Source organism: Hyperolius riggenbachi, chromosome 6, assembly GCF_040937935.1.
Source record: "Hyperolius riggenbachi isolate aHypRig1 chromosome 6, aHypRig1.pri, whole genome shotgun sequence".
NCBI classification, from domain to species: Eukaryota; Metazoa; Chordata; class Amphibia; order Anura; family Hyperoliidae; genus Hyperolius; species Hyperolius riggenbachi.
This window is the reverse complement of record NC_090651.1, coordinates 120750638-120763649: the sequence shown is the minus strand read 5'-3', so window position 1 is coordinate 120763649 and position 13012 is coordinate 120750638.

The following is a 13012-nucleotide window of genomic DNA, read 5'->3' as shown; positions in this document are numbered from 1 at the left end:
TTGTTTCAAGATTTTGGAGGGCATTTTGTCACCAAATGGGCATGGAACTGTCATTTTCATCGGGCTACCACCCACAGACCAATGGTCAGACTGAAAGAGTCAATCAGTCATTGGAACAGTTTTTGAGGTGTTACGTTGCAGAAGCGCAAAATGATTGGGTCAAGTTCCTGCCCTTCACAGAATTTGTGCACAATAATTTGAAAAGTTCTTTCTCGGGATTCTGTCCATTTCAGATAGTGACTGGGAAGTTGCCTAAATTCTCCCCATTGCCAGTCGCCTCCACTCCGTTTCCAGCTCTGGAGGCCTGGCAAAGGTCATTTAAAGACATGTGGTGGATCGTGAAAAATAATTTGGAGAAGGCGTTTCAAAGTCAAAAAGGTCAAGCTGACAAGAGACGTTCCTTAGAGTGGAGGTTTCAACCAGGAGACTTAGTCTGGGTGTCCACACGTCACTTGACCTTGAAACAGCCCTCAGCCAAGTTGGGGCCCAGGTATGTGGGTCCGTTTCCAGTAACTAGAAAGATCAACGATGTTACTTATGCCATTGATCTTCCTGCCAGAATGCGTGGCGTAAGATCCTTTCACGTATCCCTGCTTAAAGGAGTACTATCGATTGAAACGACTTTTTTTTTAATACTCTATATTAGTGTACACATTACCACTAGTGCTAGGGGCACTTTATTTATTCACCCAGGTCTCTCTCTCACTATCCCTGCTTAAAAATTCATTTCTCACACAGCTCATAGTAGTTTGGGTCACCCTGAGCTGCTTGGTTACTCTGCCACACAGCTCACAAATATATTTCACTGTGTCACTCACAGCATGCAGGAGACATGAGGAGAAATGGGCTGATCTGAGGTGGTAACAGGTAACTAAATGAGCTGTAATATTGCTGGAATATAACTAGCTATAAACAATAGTCTGTGTTTACACTCAGTCTGGCTGCTGCTTGAGGTGATTCACTCCAGGCTGCATCCACTTTACAAGCTGCTGAGAGGGGCAGACCACTGTTTACAATTAGCATTATTAGTATCTTTATCAGTCAAGAGAAGCAAAGATAATAAACACACATTGCTAGAATCTTTAACCCCTTACCACCATATCAACAAGATTCTTTCAGCAAGGTGATAATTAAACTATAAACTGAGGAGTTGATAGCAGCTCCCCTGTGCAGAGACATGGTCTAGCCCTCTGGGAGCCCAGTATTAGATACATTTTGTATCCAACACTGACGCCAAAACTGACGGAGGATTTTACAGCTGAGAGGAACAGCTGTGTGAGGAATCAAATTGCTCCTAGTACTTGCCCTAATGTGTGCTACAACATACAGCATTTACAAATAAATGCATACATCGATAGTATTCCTTTAAGCCAGCAGTCCATGTGGGTCCCACTCCTCCTCCTCCTGCGATGGTAGATGACCAACCTGAGTACGAAGTAGAGAAGATTTTAGACTCACGTATAGTTCAGAACTCAGTACAATATCTGGTTCATTGGAAGGGGTATGGTATTGAGGAGAGATCATGGGTACCTGAATGTTGCATGCATGCTGACAAATTGAGAAGGGAGTTCCACGCGTTGCATCCTGAAAAGCCTGGTAGGAGTTGTCCAGAGTCCACTCCTCAGGGGGGGGGGGGTAATGTGAGGAAACGTGGAAAAGCCGCCGCAAACGCTCAGAGTGAGGCGGCTGTTTCCACGTCCAACATGGCGGCACAACGCGAAGAAACCGCCGCATGCCGCATGGACAGAGCGTCGGAGTCCGCGTTGGATGCGGCAGATTGCGCGCATGACAATGTTAATGACAGTGTGGTTGGACGCGGGGAGGCCGCCGTTTGCTTGGAGAGCAGCGTGGCGGCTCCCGCGCCCGAGTCAGCAGATACATTGCAAAACATGTCTGGTGTGGCTGGGACTGATAGTCCACACAGGTTCAGAAGGACGCGCGCATGCGCTGAGAGGCAAAGCTTATATGACAGCCAGAGGAGAGTCAGCTGACCAAGCTGGTCAGCTGACATTTTCACCAGTTCTCATTGGTCCAGCACTTAGGGGTGGTGCTGGAGAGCGCTATGGTATATACTGTATACTGGGTGCTGGTCATTCTCTGGTTGTCTGCTGTTGCGATCACTACGTGGTAGCACTCAGACCTTGTCTGTATCTGTGTTCTAGCATAGTTTCCAAAGGTGTTGATGATCAAGGAACTCACACCTTAGCATTAGGAATATTGAACTGTATTATTTGTTATGACCTTCTGCCTGCCTGACTATTCCTCTGAACTCTGATTCTGTACCTTGCTATTTCTGATATCCTATTGCCAAACTCTGCTCGTTCCTGGACTCCGTATTTGCCTCCTGACTCTGTACCTTGTTATTCTGATACTCCGTTGCCAAACCCTGCCTGTTTATTGGATTCCGTATCTGTCTCCTGAATCTGTACCTTATCTGTCTGTGTGTTAACAACCTGGCCTGCCCGACCTCGAGAACTGACCTTACTGTTAGAGGCAGTTCCCAGACCTGTTAGTGACACCCACTCACTGGTGTCACTCACGCTCTGTCCTTCCTACTCTCAGCCTAGCTCCTCCCCCGGGAGAGTCTAGGCCATCAGAAGGAACATACTCCTGTACCGTATGCAAAGTATCTGTTGCATCTAACACTCACTTGTTATCAGGTGTCCAGAGGTTAGTAGATATATCTGATTATCGGTGATACTGCAGATCACCAATAATCGGGTATATTCTGTATTCTCAGTGATACTGCAGTTCACCGGTAATCAGACCCTCTCTGTGTTACACCGACCGTTACAGAACCTGAACTGAAAATAAAAAGTCAAAATAACCATACACAGGTCATACTTACCTCCTATGTAGTCTACTACTCATTCTCTTTCTCCTCTGCTGCATCCCATTTGTCCACTGTGATCAATGGATTTCTCCGTCCTCCATTTTAAAAAAGGCCATTACCCCCTAACAGCTTCCTGGTCAGCACACTGTTAAACTGTAATATAACTCACTTGAGCCACAGGGAAACATGGACATTACCTTGCACATTCAGTTGTAACTGACAGCTGCTGATATACATACGACAGCAACTGGTATATTTCAGGTCTGCCAAAATATTGTCAGACATGGAAGGGATCACTGTAAGAAGAAAATGGTGAGCTTCTGAGAGGAACTGACGGTGAGGTTAGTACAGGCTTTCTCAACCAGGGTTCCCTGGAACCCCATAGTTCCTTGAGTACTCTGCAGGGGTTCCTTGGCATTTTCCCCTGTCGTGGTGGAAGTATATAGAGCACACTATAATAGGTGGTACTGTAACAAGAAGCACTAATTTGGGGGGTCAGGAGACAGTATAATGAGTGGCAGTGTAATAGGAGGTAGTGAAATAAACAGCTACACATACTTCTAAAGACCATGAATCCTGCAAAATCACTGCAGGGGTTCCTTGAGATCAAAACATTGTTTGCAGGGGTTCCTTGGGATCAAAAAGTTATTTGCAGGGTTCTTCCAGGGTAGAAAGGTTGAGAAAGGCTGGGTTAGTATGTAATAATTATTTGCAGCTACGTCATGTGTTTATTTTAAATAATTTTCCTCACTTCAGGTTCCCTTTAAGTATAATTAGGGATTACCCCTTGTAACGATTGGTGCTAGCAAGATCAGAGATCTGATTATCAGGTGATCTGCAGTATCACCTATAATGCAGATATATACCTGATTATATGGTGATCTGCAGAATCACCAATAATACAGATATACCAAATACTGAAGTATAAGCTAACAATACAAATAGCCACCGAGAGGTAAGGTGAACTATACACACTTTAAAGTGATACTGTAGAGGGGGGTCGGGGGAAAATGAGTTGAAGTTACCCGAGGCTTCTAATGGTCCCCCACAGACATCCTGTGCCCACGCAGCCACTCACCAATGCTCCGCCCCTGCCTCTGGTTCACTTCTGGAATTTCAGACTTTAAAGTCTGAAAACGACTGCGCCTGCGTTGCCGTGTCCTCACTCCCGCTGATGGCACCAGGAGCGTACTGCGCAGGCCCAGTATGGTCTGTGCCTGCACCGTGCTCTCCTGGTGACATCAGGGGAAGCGAGGACATGGCAACGCAGGCGTAGTGGTATTCAGACTTTAAAGTCTGAAATTCCAGAAGTGAACTGGAGGCGGGGCCGGAGCATCGGTGAGTGGCTGTACGGGCATAGGATGCCTGCGGGGGACCATTAGAAGCCCCGGGTAAGTTCAACTCATTTTCCCCCGACCCCCCTACAGTATCCCTTTAATGCACTGAGTGTAGTGAAGCGGAGGAGACCCCCAAGGCACACCCACCAACCTCAGCCAATCAGGAGAGGCGAGCGTGCCCTCTGATGTCAGCCGGTCAGCTGACGCGCCTCCTCCTGGCATAAAGATCCTGACGGTGAGTGCGCACACGCACTAATGTGTTCCTGAGTACAGCAGAGACATGCGTCCTCGGCGTACTAGACGCCTGGGACGCGGAAAACCTGGCAGGCAAGGACCCAGCAATGACCTCGGTGGACCCACCGTCCATCGCAGCCGACATGCGATTACTGCCCACACCTGTCCTCGGCGTGCTAGACGCCCGAGGCGCAGGGAGACTGGCAGGCAGGGAACCAGAAGAAACTGCAGTGGTACTGCTATCCACAGCAGCTGACATGTCACTATTCATTACACCCCTCCACTACTGTTCTTGCAAAGAAGAATATATATGTTAAACTGTTTTAAAACGTTATATTCAGAAGTGAAATGCGTTGAAGCCCACTAAGGATGTGAAAAACACTTTTCAATCCGTGTTAGATGGGATATTTGGCTATTTTCGCTTCAGTGCTTCATGAATATCCCCCATTACTGTAGGCTCAGGAGTGGATACTCTCCATGATGATGTTGTCTACCAGCATCAATTTCAAGACAGCCAATGTTTAAAAAAGCCAACAAAATTCATACTTTAAAGCTTACCACTAATGGAGTCCATGAGACTACAGAACAATACATACTCCTGCTATTAAAGGGACTGCTTCACTCAGAATGAGCACAACAGCCTCTCTATTGAGTGCACCCAACAATCAATGTCAACTGATTTATCAGGGTCTAGAAGTAAACGAAAACTACAAGAGTTGCCGACTAATCAGAGTGTAGCCCAGAGAGCTTGGTGTTCCTCTGAATAACCACTTCTGCATAGGGGAAGGTGATGGTTTGGGTAGCTATGAGATAGGATTAACTGTGTTAAATCTTAATGGAGTTACTTCTAAACATAAATCAGGAAGATCCCAATCATACCATCCTATGCAAAAGTAGAATGGCACTGTCCCTGTAAAATCCTTATGTGCATTTAATTGCTACTCAACTCTAATCACTAGAGATGTATGAGGTATTCTTCTAACATGCTAATTAATCCTGGAAGGGGAAGTTGGGGTGAGCAAATCATGGGCTAATTAACACATCTCCTAGTTAAATAGATCCACTGCTACAAGCTTTCATTTGATAGTTTAAAAATGCTGTCTGTTGGAGAGGGCTAAGTAGCGGACTCAGTGCAACATAAAGGCCGTGGCAGGGATAATAGAATAAAGGATGATCATTTAGTTTCTGTGAAAATGAAATCCCCTAATTTCTGAATGGAAATCAACATTTCCAATCAGAACTTGGAAAATGAAAATCGGATTTCTGCAGGAATACCACATTACTCAACTTGGTAATTTTAGCCCAATCGTGGAACTCGGAAGCATTGGACCAATCAGAGAATGCAGAGTAAACTTGGAAGTATTTGGCCAATCAGAGAATGGAAAAATGACCCCAAAAAAAGAAACCTCAGAAATCTTAATCGAAAATCGGAAAACAAATTCTTCTATGTATTATTCTTAACTATTCTTCTATGTAGATTTGGTAAAATTTACAGCCAAAATCATATCAATAGTGGGAACTCTACTAGGTAGAGTGCTTATGCACTGAAAGCAGCGAATTCAAACAAATGCCATCGTAGAAGCAGACATGCATTGTATTCACAACATGTGATTAAGATTTTAAAAAATGGAGCACCAAAACAAAGCAGGTAATTTAGATATGGACCAATCAGAGAGTGTAGGATTATTCTGCAAAAATCGGATTACAGCTGTAATTTTATACCAATGACAAGATTCAGTTTTTTTCTATTTCTGATTTTTCTTTATAATTTTTTTGTATTCTCTGATGCAAAAAAAAAAGGACAAATAATATACTCCTCTGAAATTGGAAAATCTGAAAACCTGAAAATCGGTAATCGGAAAACCGGAAATCGGAAAATGGAAAATCGGAAAACGGAGAAATGAAAAATGTAAATCAGACATTGGCATAAATCGGGATTTTCGTGGATTCGGAAATGGTCATTTCCGATCATCCCTAACTGGCAGTATTACTGGTCAGCGTTGGTGCATATTTTGCATCTGCTGAGTCCTTCCTTAATGGCTATGCAGACATGTGTCTGGGTAAAATGACCTTTCCACAACCTTTAGAGGCTTGCTGGAACAGTTTCACATCATCCCTCTGCTTGGCATTAAAACAACGATATCACTCTCCGTCTCCAGCAAAACTTTACTGTGCATGGATTGCTGATAGCATTATAACAGCAATTTGCCCATAAGTCAAAAAAACTGCCTCCCGACACAGCATTTAAGTCCCAACATTAACAATTACTTTAGATCATCTGAGCTGTGTATGAGGAACATTTTTAAAACTTGAATTATGACAACAGACAAGCCATTATGATAAATATCTGTCAGCATATACTCCAAACTTTCATCAAAATATTAATTACACACACAAGATTGTTAAATATCTGCCGAATAATTTACTGACTAGAACTAAATGCTCGCAGTTTATACCATACAGAAATCAAACTGAATCATTTTTAATTTGCAGCTCTGCTTATCAACAAAAAATATGGAGGTTGTACCAGTGGGAATACATGGAAATATATCCAGGCTGAACATAGATATTGGACTATATACCTCTGTTTTTCTGCTGATGATTCTGAATTATTTATTTAAAATAACGCTATGCTTCTGGAGAATTGTAGTCTGACAGTAACTTTTTTTAATCATGTTTTAAGTCCTTTAAGTCTTCTTGTTTATGTGCCTGGTTGTAAAATCAACAGAGAGCGCCAATAACTAGGAATAACTAGGAATCTATGCGGTTACCACTCTTGCCTTGCAATGCTTAATGCTGGCATCCTAACTTTCATTCCTGGCCAGGATGTCATCTGCAAGGAATTTTTATGTATAGCTTCCCCATTTTTGTGTGGGTGTTCTCCAGATGTTCTGTTTCATCTCACATCTCAAAAACATACAGGTAATAGGGCTTCCCCCCCCCCCCCCTGAAAAAAAATGTCTCTTTATAGTGGCAGGGATATTAGAATAAAGGATCATCATTCAAATTCTGTGAAAATGAAATTTCCACATTTCTGAATGGAAATTAACATTTCCAATTGGAGCTTGGAAAACGGAGAATGGATTTCTGCAGAAATACCACCTTACTGCAACTCAGTAATTTTAGCCCAATCACAGAACTCAGAAGCATTGGACCAATCAGAGAATGAAGAGTCAACTTGGAAGTAGTTGGTCAATCAGAGAATGGAAAAATTGACCCAAAAAAAAATACTACTCGGAAAACTTAAGCGAAAATCAGAAAACAAATATTTCTATGTATTCTTCTTTACTATTCTTCTATGTAGATTTGGTACAATGTACAGCCAAAATCATATCAATAGTGGGAACTCTACTAGGCAGAGTGCTTATGCACTGAAAGCAGCAAATTCAAACACAAATGCTATCGTAGAAGCAGACATGCATTGTATTCACAACATGGGAATAAGAATTTGAAAATGGAGCACCAAAACAAAGCAGGTCATTTAGGTATGATTGCAGCCCCGGAAAATGGGCGCCTCCAGAGGTGCCTATGTTTAAATATTGAATTACCAGCTACAGCTGAAAACCCGAGCACCCAATTAGGTAGCATCAGGGAAATCGGACTGCTCAAAAATTGGAATCGGAAAACAGAGATCGAAAATCCGCAGAATCGTTAATTGACATTGGCGGAAATTGGAATTTCCATGCAATTGGAAATTTCATCCCTAATTAATTTAGTAATTAATGTAAGCCCCAGTGAGGGGAGGTTGGTGATGTGAAGTTTTCAATGTTCTTTGTAAAGCACTGTAAAAAATGTGCCAGTGCACTATACTGTAAATATACTGTAAATGCATAATAATTACTTTCTACTATTTTAATATAGCAGTAATTTGGGGACAATGGCTTATTTTATATTACAACAGAAAGCATGATTGCATAAGGAACTAAAGGGGCCCATACTCTGGTTGATTTTAGCCATTGATCGATCAATCAAAAATCGATTCTATCAAATCAGCCAATCGATCAATTTGCAGCCGATTTCAATAAATTTTGATCAATTTGATCTATCTCACTGGACCCATAGAGTTGCATTGGATCTGATGGTCCAATAATGCATTTAGATCGATTTCTGTTCCTAGTGTGTGGCATACATCAGATAGATTCCTGTCAGATTTGACTTCTGGCAGAAATCTATCTGATGGTCGAACCTACAGCAAATCTATAAAGGTGCCCATACACTCGTCAGATTGGCAGCAGATAGATAAGAAATGCATCTGATAATCTATCTGATGCATTTTTAGAACATTTTTTACCAGGATAGAATTCCAATAGATTTCAGTTTGAAATCTATTGAAATTCGATCTGATGGCATTTTTTTGCCATCAGATTTCCATTAAGGTCAATGCAAACTGATAAGCAATCTCATCAGATCGACCTAAATTTTCCACCCTGCCAGTTTGATGGAAATCCATCGAAATCGATTGAAATCGGCCATCGATCGGTCGATTGGCCAACCGATTTGCAAACGATCAATCGATCAATCGATCGGGATCGATCGGTCGGCCAGAAAATCGGCTGAGTGTATGGGCCCCTTAAGTGTATGGCCACCTTAAGGAGCATATCCGGTAAAAGATGCTGTGTGCTGGGAGAGCATGGAAATGTTACCAATAATTAAGGGGCCCATACACTCAGCCGATTTTCTGGCCGACCGATCGATCCCGATCGATTGATCGATCGATTGATCGTTTGCAAAGCGGTTGGCCAATCGAATGATCGATGGCCGATTTCGATCGATTTCCATGGATTTCCATCGAACTGGCAGGGTGGAAAATTTAGGTCGATCTGATGAGATTGCTTATCAGTTTGCATTGGCCTTAATGGAAATCTGATGGCAAAAAAATGCCATCAGATCGAATTTCAATAGTTTTGTAATGTGTGCTATCTAGGCAAGTGGCACAATGCACATTACACTAGTGATGCTTGTGTTACCTGGGTAACACAGGTTGCACTAACAAACAGTGCAGCATAATTAACAGTAAAATTGCTGTGTGCTCCTTGCACAAGGCAATTTTACTGGACTTTGTACATATGCTTCTAAATGAGAAATCTGCTGTGAATTTTCCTCACCATTAACCTCTCTCCACAACATTAATCCTTGCTTGATGCCTAATCTAAAGCTTCTATTGCGATCTAATACAGCTATCTTTTCCTGATACCCCTACCTAAACCCTCCTAATCAATGCTTACACCTAAACTTCCCACTTATAGTTAGTCTCTGCCTAATGCCTAATCTTTACCTTCTCACACTATCTGGTACACTTAAAGTGGATCCGAGATGAACTTTTACCTATTGCATAATTGTGTTCCTTTCCTATTGTTTATAGGGCATTCCTCAAGCCAAATACTTTGTTGTTTTTGTTTTAATACTATAATTCCCTATAAACTAAACTAGCCATGCCCACAGGTTTTCAGAGAGCCAAGGCATTTTCAGACAGTAGCAAGGGCTCATGGGAGCTCAGTCTGGGAAGGAGGAGGGGGAAGTATTACTAGCCAGAGATTTCAGAGGCAGAGGGGAGGCGGGAGGAGGAGGGGATATTAGGTTTTTTTTCACATGCTGAGTGCTCAAGATGCAGATAAGCCTGCCTCTGTGTAATGTTTACAAACAACATGGCTGCTGTCATTGTATCACAGAAAGAAATAATCATATTCTATTAAAGCTGTTTGCAGCTAGATTTGCTGTGTAAACTATCTAAACTTTAGATAAGATATATAGACAAGTTACTTGTTACTTGTTATAGTTCGTTTTTCTCGGATCCGCTTTAACCTTCTTCTACCTCCACATTAGTGCCGAGCTTGAACTTCGCATAATTGTTATTTTGCATTTAAATTCACAATTGCAATGTGAAATGATAATGCAATATTTCTGGAAAATTTGTAATGAATTTTGCTTCTTGTAACCATAAGCATGATCTGTAATTTCGAAATGGGAAAATGATAAATTTGCATAAAAAAAAAAAATTCAAAAAGATCTTGTAGTTTTTGAGAAAATTAATTTACAAAAATCAAAGGATAAATGGTTTTTAAACTAGGAAAAATGACATTTTGCTGTAGTATACTGTAATATATACAAAATTCTGAGTTCGGCAACAAGGGTAAGTTAGCGCCCCCTCTGCTGCAGCCTGCAAGACATACTCAAAATTATGATTATGAACGCTGGGGCTATTTGTAAGCCCATCACTATTCATCATATTAATCCTGCATTAAGCAAAAGTTAATCCACCTAAGGCAAAGTGGTCAATTTGCTGCATACATCTACTTTTGAAAGCGTGTTGAACACAATCATGCAATCGGTGTATTTAGAGAAATCATTTAGTCGCACATTCCAGCACATTTAGCATGAAATGTAACAGTTTATGTTTGATCCAACTTCCCATATGGCACACAGACCTCCTGAGCAATGATGATCAGTCCATAAGAATGCTAAATCATGCTAGCACAGAAGAAATAAACTATCATCTACACTCTTTTCCCTAATGCAGCTCCTCTCTGTAATGTGCTGTTGTCTAGCATTTCATATAAACAGAACATGTATAGTTCTTACTCTACTGTTTCCCAACAAGGCTGACACCTTGTGGTGTCTTTCCAATGTGTCAAAGAACTGATATCAGAGAACAAAGTACTTGCACCCTAGAGGTTTGTTACACATCCCAAAATAAACAACATTTCCTGATGAGTAATTATTAATCTAATTAAATGTTATGGTTATTGAAGACTACTAAGCACATTCTTAGGAAGGTTTTACTGACCCAATCCTGCACAGAACATGAGAAATGTTGATAGTAATTTGTATTTGTTGTATGGTGTTTCACTCTGTGAGTGTAGCCATTTAAGATCAACAGAAGCCTAAAGGAAACCTGAGATGAATGGAGGCAAAACATTTATGCTTACCTGGTGCTTCCTCAAGCGCACTTCAGGCTGTGGGCTTTCTCACCGTCCCTCTGAGCCGCTCCATTTGTCTGCTAGCCGCCCCGGTACTTCTGCTGTGAGTCACGCTCCATTGCACATGCACAGTATTACTGCGCAGGTGCAGAACGCTCCCAGCCACGGGGGCATGATGGGCAGATGTGTGCAATGGAGTGTGACTTACAGATGTACCGCAGTGGCTAGCAGATGACGGGAGCAACCTGGAGAGACAGCAAGGGAGCCAACAGATTGATGGGGACTGGAAAAAGCCCCAGGTAAGCATACATGTTTTGCCTCCATTCATCTCAGGTACACTTTAAGGAAAACCTGAAGTGCAAATAATAAGAAAGCTGCTATTAGAGCCAGGATAAGATCCTCCAGCATCCAAGGCTGAGACACCAAAATGAGCACCTCCATCCCTCCCACCCCGGCCATCACACACTTATTGCTATTAGACTAAAGGTGCGTACACACGCCGGACTGGTGGCAACGACGGGTCCGTCGTTACCTCCCGCTGGGTGGGCGTGCCAACGACAGTCCGGCGTGTGTACGCACTGTCGGCGGACTGATACGGCTGCTTCTGAGTGATCCGCCCGGCGGATCGTTTTGAAACAGCCGTATCAGTCCGCCGACAGTCCGCTTCTAACACAATAGGGGAATGATAGCTGAGTGAGTTGTGCGCCCCCTCCTACACTGCGCCCTGAGGCTGGAGCCTCTCTCGTCTCTGCCTCGGCCCAGCCCTGACTGCTATCATTCTCCTTTTTTTCAAAAATTCCAGTTGCTTGGCTGGCATGCTGATCTTCCAATATTAATAGTATTTGAGCCATACACCTGCATAAAGCATGGAACTAGAAATGTGAGAACTGGGCAGTCGGGGTCCTTGATTGAGAAGATTCTAGAGGCAATGGATCAAAACAACAACCAGGCAAATAGTCGTTTTTTTTGTTTGTTTGTTTTCTAAAGGAAGAAAGCAATGGCATCCTCCCTGTTTATTTTTACTTTATCCTTCTTTCCTTGTAGCACAATATATGAACCCAAAAGGAATGCAGGTTTTAAAGATAACATCCTAGTACTGGTGACACATTTCAGTTGTTTAATGGACCACTTTATTAAAAGTAAACAATCGTACAGTACCTATGCAGAATCAAACTGATAAGTTTCAGAACAATCAGTTGCTCTGAATTGTGCAATTGTGCAAAAGTGCAATTATTTCATTGAATGGGGAGCTAGAAAATGTTGATAGCATCAAATCAAATAAATGACAAAATGTTCAAAGAATTACTTTATATTTTTATTATTATTTATTTATTTACATATTTTTTTTGCAATGATTTAAAAATCAGCAGCAAAAATGTGTAATTTACAGTAAAATCACATTGCTAGCACTATGTTTGCTTTCCCTGAGCTATGGTCACATGATTATGCCTACAGGAAACTGCCCACATGCTGGGAAAGAATTTCAGTATTAACAGACTGTTTATTTTTTTTTTCACAGCATGCCAAATTAGCAGTTTCTATAGCTATACCCTATCACGGTATCAAAACCCACGAAAAATAAGACTTATTAACTTCAAAACAAACTCAGGTAATCCCTTGCTTACAAACAGGTTCCATTCCTGGAGGTTGTTTGTATTTGAATTTGTGTGGTAAATTATGTCATATGTTAT